Source organism: Rhagoletis zephyria, unplaced genomic scaffold, assembly GCF_001687245.7.
Source record: "Rhagoletis zephyria isolate East Lansing unplaced genomic scaffold, Rhagoletis_zephyria_1.1 Rzeph_scaffold_00212, whole genome shotgun sequence".
Lineage (NCBI taxonomy): Eukaryota > Metazoa > Arthropoda > Insecta > Diptera > Tephritidae > Rhagoletis > Rhagoletis zephyria.
Window position 1 is genome coordinate 70,794 of NW_016157296.1, and position 7,651 is coordinate 78,444.

Below are 7,651 nucleotides of genomic sequence, written 5' to 3' on the forward strand. Positions count from 1 at the left end.
TTTATACAGCCCGTTTTAAATTCGAATTATTGTTATAATAAATTACAATTATTGTTTGTTTCCACTTCGGTCAACCGCGCAAATTATTTATTAAAAAATTGTCGTTTAAAAATAGCAGATTTTGTTTACTTTTGAATAAGACTTTATCGAGTGCGCTATAAAGACAGGGGTATAAATGCTGTAAAGAAATATATGTTGAGTCCAATCGGTTTTTTGCTAATGAGGTTCTTGTGTAGGTATAAACAACGCATATTAAAAAAAAATACCTCTCCATGAAAAAATATCGTTATTTTCGTATTTAAAATTAATCGGAATTTTATGGGGGGTTATAAAAACTCGTTTTAATCGAAACATTGTTTTTTCAGCTATATTTGTTATTATTTATTGTCCCAGATGTAAATATTGAATGAACTAACATATTTTAAATATTTACGGAACTACCATTTGTATGCAACCCTGCCTATCCTATATTCAAGTAGATGTAATTCGAAAAATTTTAACGGATTTCTTCAAATCAACCTGAGCTGCGGACATATTGCGAATTCATTTTTAAACATTAACCACTACATTATATTAGTATTAAATACTTTCAATTAAGAAACAATTCTTATTAGAAAATAAATATGAATCGTTTTATTTTAAATATTCCAATGTATATTTTTTGTTAATGCAGATAGTGCGGATTTAACGTATTTTATACCCGTTACATGGGGAACATAGATTTAAGGCAGATTGCTATTAACAATTTTTACACAATTTACGATTGCAATCAATTTCTTTCAATACTATAATCTAAATGATTGCAGGTTGTATTTCTTACGATCAAAACAGATTCCAATATTAGGTATATTATGCAAATGCAATCCAATTTGATTTGAGTTATTCAGTTTTAGATACATTTATATTTCTGTGTTCGTATGGAATAGTAGTTTATGTCGGGAAGCTGGCTTTAGTATAATCCGGCATTCCCTTTATTATTTACAACACAAGGAATTTTTTGATGACCCTTAACAAGAATATGGACGTGCTAGTATCGGAACTATTTCTTGCACGTTTATTTGCCAAAATTTCTTCAACGGCTCGGCGCCAGTGAGGGTATGCTGCGAATGCCGCATTATACTAAAACCAGCCTTTTGACATAAGCTACTATTTCATACGAGTGGGGCACGTGCGAACTGCGGATTTTCCCAGTTGCAGTACTGGAGTAACTCGACACCTTCCTCACCAACAGCTCTGTCCTCTATGAGCTTCTTAATGTAACTGCAAATAAAAGAAGGAAATTTAAGAATAATTACTATCACAGCGTTTCACTTGTAGCGTTTCACTCTTGTAGTATATTGGCTATCAAGCACCAGAAAATTTCCATCACGCATTCCATATGCCACCGATTGTCTTGGATCAATTAAAATACTGTCATCACAGCTTTTTGGTACTCCAGCAACTGGTGTGTCTATGGCGGAGTTATGTGGAGCTGTTGCATGACTAAAATCAATTTGGACTCTTTGAGAATTGGCTTGTTTGTTGCGAGAGCTATTGGCATCAAATGTATGCAAATTAGATTTCCAAACGAGCAACTGTTGAATACAGGAAAAAATTTATATTATATGGTTCCGCTAAAGTGCACTACTACCGTGTATAAATTGGTCGACCTTCTAATAAATCAAGCAATCTTATTGTATCGTCATCGCCGCCAGTCACCAAGAAATTTCCACTTGGGTGAAATGCAACATCATTCTCCCGCGACGAATGCACTGTATTAGCTCGCCTTCAGCTATGTCAAATATCTTAACGCGGTTACAACTTAATGCTAAAGCCACCAGATTACCGTCTGGATGTCATGCCAGCTGTCGTCCCATAGCTCTTCCCCCGGTGAACGTTCGCACACATCCGCCTGAAAATGTATCGCAAATTCTTGTCATCGTCGCACGATGAAATTAACTTACCATTAGGGCTGAATTTTGCTGCGCGCACCCACTTTTGTGTCCAGTGAAATATGTGTAACTTGAATCAGTATTTTGATGGCTGTTCGCCATTTTTCTAGTCTGCAAACGAATAAGCTGACGAAGATGCAAACAAATTCAAGCACATTGTTGCATTCTACCGTACTTTTTAAAAGCTTTAAAATCTTAAAACATATGTGAAAGACTTTTATAATCTGAATATTTCTAATGTCGCAATCAAAACGAAATTTTGTAAATAGCATTTTTAAAAAGCAATCATATAATATTTTTCAAGTTTTTGGTCATATATGTTACCATTTGAATAACAAATGCTACCAAGTTTTAAGAGACTATTTAATGCAACTCAGGTCAAAAAAGAGCAGTTTAGACCAAAATAAGCAAATCTAAAAAACAGATGATCGCAGCTGTGGCCCAGGATGACGTCTATTGCTAAGATATCTCACTTGTATTTGTACACAATGACTTGTTCTCTCATTCCGATCACACATCCAGATGCAATTCGCGCAAAATTTTCTGTTTCCCCCCGGGCATAATTACCTCACCTCATTTACCCAACGGTTTGCACATTTGCCCGCGGTTTGCATGTTTGGGCATTTTGCCCGTATGTGCACATTATGCCCATCGCTATCTTAAAAGATTAAAATTAATTATAATTTTTATAAATACGTTTTTATACATACATATGTATGTAAATAGGTGTGTATTTATATTTTACTTAAAAATCGGTATGTACATACATGCATATTTAATTAAGCTTAAAATTGTACTTCCTAGCTCTTGTACTTCCCCAGCAAAAAACACGATTACCACAGAAACGAAAGTGGAAACGAGCTAGGCGATGGGAATCGCTTACCCTTTCGCTTCAAGAAGGCCTTATTTTAACATGGGCATGCCATTGGCGGTAAGCCCTTACCCGCAGCATTACCATCAAACGAAGGGAGAACGCATGGATAACCAGAATCCAGAGAAGCGAACAAAGAATGCCTCACAGAGAAACTAATGTAGAATGCCTAGATAAGTAGATACTTATTTACTTTAAATTGAAATCAGAAAATGTCTTGAAAGATTAAAATTAATAAAAATGTTTATAAATCAGTTTCTATACATACATATGTATGCATTTAGGTATTTAGATTTTACTTAAAAATCGGTATGTACATACATGCATATTTAATTAAGCTTAAAATTGTACTTCCTCACTCTTGTACTTCACTTCATTGACTGACTTGAACTTCGCTGCAAATTGAACAAAGCAAAACATGATTTTTATGCGAGACAAATTTCTACAGAAAGTAACGGTAGAAAAAGAATTTTTGGATATTCATTCTATTTTTCATCTGACTACGATGCAGCATTCTACTTTGCATTCTCCGAAATGGAGCAAAGAAGTGAAATAAAAAAAAATATTGTAGAACATTCTACTTTGCATTCCCTGAAATGAAGCAAAGAAGCGAAATAAATAAAATATTGTATATATATCTACTTTGCACTACCGGCAGTGCCTAAAAGAAGCGAAAAAATCGAAGGAATTATAACGCTATGCCTTCTAGAACACGTTACCATTAGAAGCGATTACCGATTTTTTGCTGGGACACTTCATTGACTGACTTCAACTTCTCTGCAAATTGAACAAAGCAAAACATGATTTTTATGCGAGACAAATCGTCGCCTGGGTAAAATAATGTCGTATATCACTTTTCAAGATTTTCGGGAAAACGCGATTAAAGTTTGGATATCTATTATTCGAAAACGCAACGGTAGATTTTCCTTAAAATTTCAGGGATTATTGACCATTTCATAAACAAATGAAATCAATAACTTCTGTATATGATTTATTGATAATGTGGGAGTTATTGCGAGTTTTCTTCAAAGTGATTTTGTCGTATATCACACTTTCAAAATGCATGCAAAAAAGACCTTACACATACGACAAAATACTATTGAATATTTTAATAGTCAGAAACACAAGTAGTAATTTATTTTAGTAAAACAAAACAATAGAACTTAACATAAAAATAACTTGCAGTACATGCTTAAAATAAAACCAAAGGAACATAAGTTTCAATATAAAATTCAGTCTGATGAGTTACATAAAAATATAATATTTAAAATACTAGCCAGTATTATTTATATGTTTAAAATGGAAAGATACAAGTTTTTGTCTTCTTCTTTTTCTAAGAAGGGAAGGCAACTTTGTAAGTCCTTTCTTTTATTTCTATCAAGTGTTTTTTTGGGTTTAACTCGGAGATTGTGTTCCCAAATCTTTGTATTTTATTGTTATTTATTGCTGTAATTTGACGGTTGGAAAATGTGCATTTTTGAGCAGCCGAATTAAACACAATTGGCTGGGAATTTCAACGTTCCGCAAACATTTTTCAATTGTGCTATGAACACTATCAAGCCGCTGTAAAGAAGAATGTCCAGGCTCGCCAATTTTTTGCGAAATTTGTTTGATTTGTGGGTGATCGTGCATAAACGGAAGTATAGCAGTTGACGTAATTTTATTACGATTTTGAGGAACGCAGGAATCACTTCATAGTGTTAATTTGATTAGCTCGGGGTGGTCACTAACAACTTCATTCAGTATTTTTATTAATCCACTGGCGATATCGTTTCCACTTCTTCCACTTAATGTCTCATTCCACAAAGCATAGTAAGTAATCTTTTCCAGACCGGGTATAATCAGGATACCAGTAAGATTTTAGACGCTAAGCTTTCTTTTATAATAGAAGCTGGATGCGAACATCTTTGGAAGTGTAAATACGTTTTCCAAGTCATACATTAAAACAGCAGCATTTGTATCGATACTCAGGAAGTCAGCGTCCCGTTCGGCAGTCGTTAATCTTTTTTATACCAAGTGCTTTTCATGCAACTGTACTTCAGCTTCAGAATAATTGGCTGCATTGACCATATACAGTTGACATTTGTCGCAAACGTCTTTTCTTTGTATATAAAAAGAGAAATTTGATGCATGTGTGAATATATTTCTGTATGTGTAGATGCCAACTGGGTTATTAACGGCGGTCTTGTAAAGATCAAAAATTTTTTGTACACTTAGATGGGCTTTTAAATAATAAGTCGAAGCTCTACAATAATGTGATTCAATTGTTGGAAAGCTTGAAATGTGATTCTTTATGTCCATGATTTGATTTTCATCTGTGGGTTGTCTTCCACGCTTATAAATTTTAGATCCGGCCTCGACAGTATTAACTGCATTGTGTTTTGCAAAAAAGTAATAGATGGTTCTTTCGGAGAATGCTAAAGTGCTCAACAAGTATTTTATACAGACTTGAAAAGTTTTGTTGACTACGCTGAAGAGGTAGTGAAAAGATGCCTGCTTTTTAAGATTGTCCTTTACTTCCGAAGTTCTTCGGCGTTTGACAGTTTCCCTTTTCACAAAATTTCCGTAGAAAATTTTTGTTCCACCCGAAGTTAGAGTCCAAAAATGTGAGTGGATGGTTCGCCTTTGCTCTTCAGAAATATTTACAGTGCAGGTGTAGAAACAAGAACTGCTGCAGGTCGACCCCATTGTTCTACCTGGTCTTTGATTGCCGCTTTTGTTCGAAAAGGGTAGACCACGTTTACGAAGACTTTTTCGTACATTCTGCTTCCACAATTCAGGAACTCGTTTTCGTTTTTTTGCAACAGGAGACAACAAAGCACGCTGAAGGAATAATTTGAGAGAGAAATAGAGATTAATTTTTAGGTAGCATATGTATACTTACATGAGCTGTTGTAATTCGACGGTAGCTGCAAGACTTCAACAGTATTGGAAGTAATTGGCGAAAAAATATTGTAGGCGGGTTTATAGAACGTTTTTAGTGTCGATTTAGATTTTGAGTCATAATTGGGATCATTTACTTCGTCATCTGGTGAAAAATCGCTGTAACTTTCATATTCCAGTATTTCATGACGCATTCTATAACAAAAGTCAAGTCATTAAATGTTTTCCAATATTACAGTTACGAGTTTTCTATAACACTTACGAATAAATTTCCTCCGATACACTCGGCGCAGGAGAACCGTCCGAACGCGACGACATCACGACTGATACTGAAATTACTACAATCAATGCATTTCACCATAATACATACGACAAAATTCTACCAAGCGACAACAAAATTTTGTCGTATGTGTCAAGCAATTTAGCACATACGACAATATTTTAATTACAAGAAAAAATGGTTAAATTCTTAGGGAGAATTGTCGTATGTGCAAAACCGTCTACACATACAACAAAAAACGAAAAAGTCGCTACTGACCATGGATATACGACAAAATACTACTGAATATCTTGGAGAATAAGCGAGATATCGACAAACTGATAACACCAATCGAAAGATCTTATTTTAAAAAATATAACTTCATCTATAACTCAAAATCGTCAAAATGGCGCTTACGATAATATTTTACCCAGGCGACGAAATTTCCACAGAAAGTAACGGTAGAAAAAGAATTTTTGGATATTCATTATATTTTTCAGCTGACTACGATGCAGCATTCTACTTTGCATTCCCCGAAATGAAGCAAAGAAGCGAAATAAAAAAAAAATATTGTAGGACATTCTACTTTGCATTCCCTGAAATGAAGCAAAGAAGCGAAACAAATAAAATAATGTAGAACATTCTACTTTGCATTCCCTGAAATGAAGCAAAGAAGCGAAACAAATAAAATATTGTAGGACATTCTTCTTTGCATTCCCTCAAATAAGGCAAAGAAGCGAAACAAATCAAATATTGTACGACATTCTACTTTGCATTCTCCATTGCATTTTCCATTTGCATTGGAGGGGCAGAAGTTTTCAGTTTAAAATAGTTCGTTATTTTTACAGAATGCATTCGGCACGTAGCCCTTTTTGTGCTGGTGATTCAGCGATACTGAAAATACAGTTTTTCTCCTAAATTGATAAATTAATTTTATCTCAAAATATGGATCAGTAATACCGCGTTCACGTTGAAACTCCTAATGATACTAAACATGCAAAGTGTTAAAAGATGCAATTTGAGTCCAATTACTTCTACCCTTCCGAAAGCTTCGTAAACCTTAAAATTCAAACCAAAATATGCATATAGCAGATATATAGAGTTTTTTAGGGATTATGTTAGTTCTAATGCGAATTCATACAAGGTGGTGTTACCAAAGCATCTAGGCTAGGAACGTTAATCCCGGGATTCCGGGATCCCGGCCTTTTTAAGGTCCAAAAATTTACCAAAAATCCCGGGAGTTTCGGGATTTGTAACATGCACCGATGGCAATAATAGAAACTGCTTTTCTTGACCAGTATTGGCTATATTTCTTTTTTATTTAATAATTAAAATTTTTTTATAAATATTACACCGCGTAGTAAATTTTAAACACAGATATCAATATATTCGCGAAACCATAGGACAAATATAGTCAAATTGCGTGTATAGTTTTTCACTCTGGCGCACAGTGCCGCGACTCCATACAAATGATGGACAAAAATAGAAGGAGTGGTCAGAATTGGCTGAAACTTCACACCTAGAAGTATTATGCCCCTCTAATTTCAAAAATGAAATCGGTTTTTCTGTACCGGTTACTCATTTCGAGAAAACCGAGTTTTTCTTGCATTTTTATATGAAAATAGTCATTGTGGACATGTGTTGATATAAGTGGAAGGAGGCATCAGAATGGGCTGAAACTTTACACCTGAAAGGACTATATCACCG

At 34.5% G+C, this 7,651-nt stretch overlaps 1 long non-coding RNA gene across 3 annotated transcripts; it reads right to left on the minus strand.

Annotated features, from left to right (window-relative positions):
• Positions 1 to 1,082: 1,082 nt before the first annotated feature.
• LOC108358138 (uncharacterized) lies at positions 1,083 to 1,845 on the minus strand. 3 transcript variants are annotated; one of them, XR_001846715.1, is made up of 3 exons: positions 1,631 to 1,845; positions 1,312 to 1,574; positions 1,083 to 1,260 (listed from the first exon to the last, which is right to left on the minus strand). It is a non-coding gene; the product is annotated as an uncharacterized LOC108358138 (long non-coding RNA). The 3 variants fall into 3 exon arrangements; XR_001846716.1 differs by having other exon boundaries at positions 1,326 to 1,574; positions 1,650 to 1,783; XR_001846714.1 differs by having other exon boundaries at positions 1,650 to 1,783.
• Between the last annotated feature and the right edge of the window lie 5,806 nt (positions 1,846 to 7,651).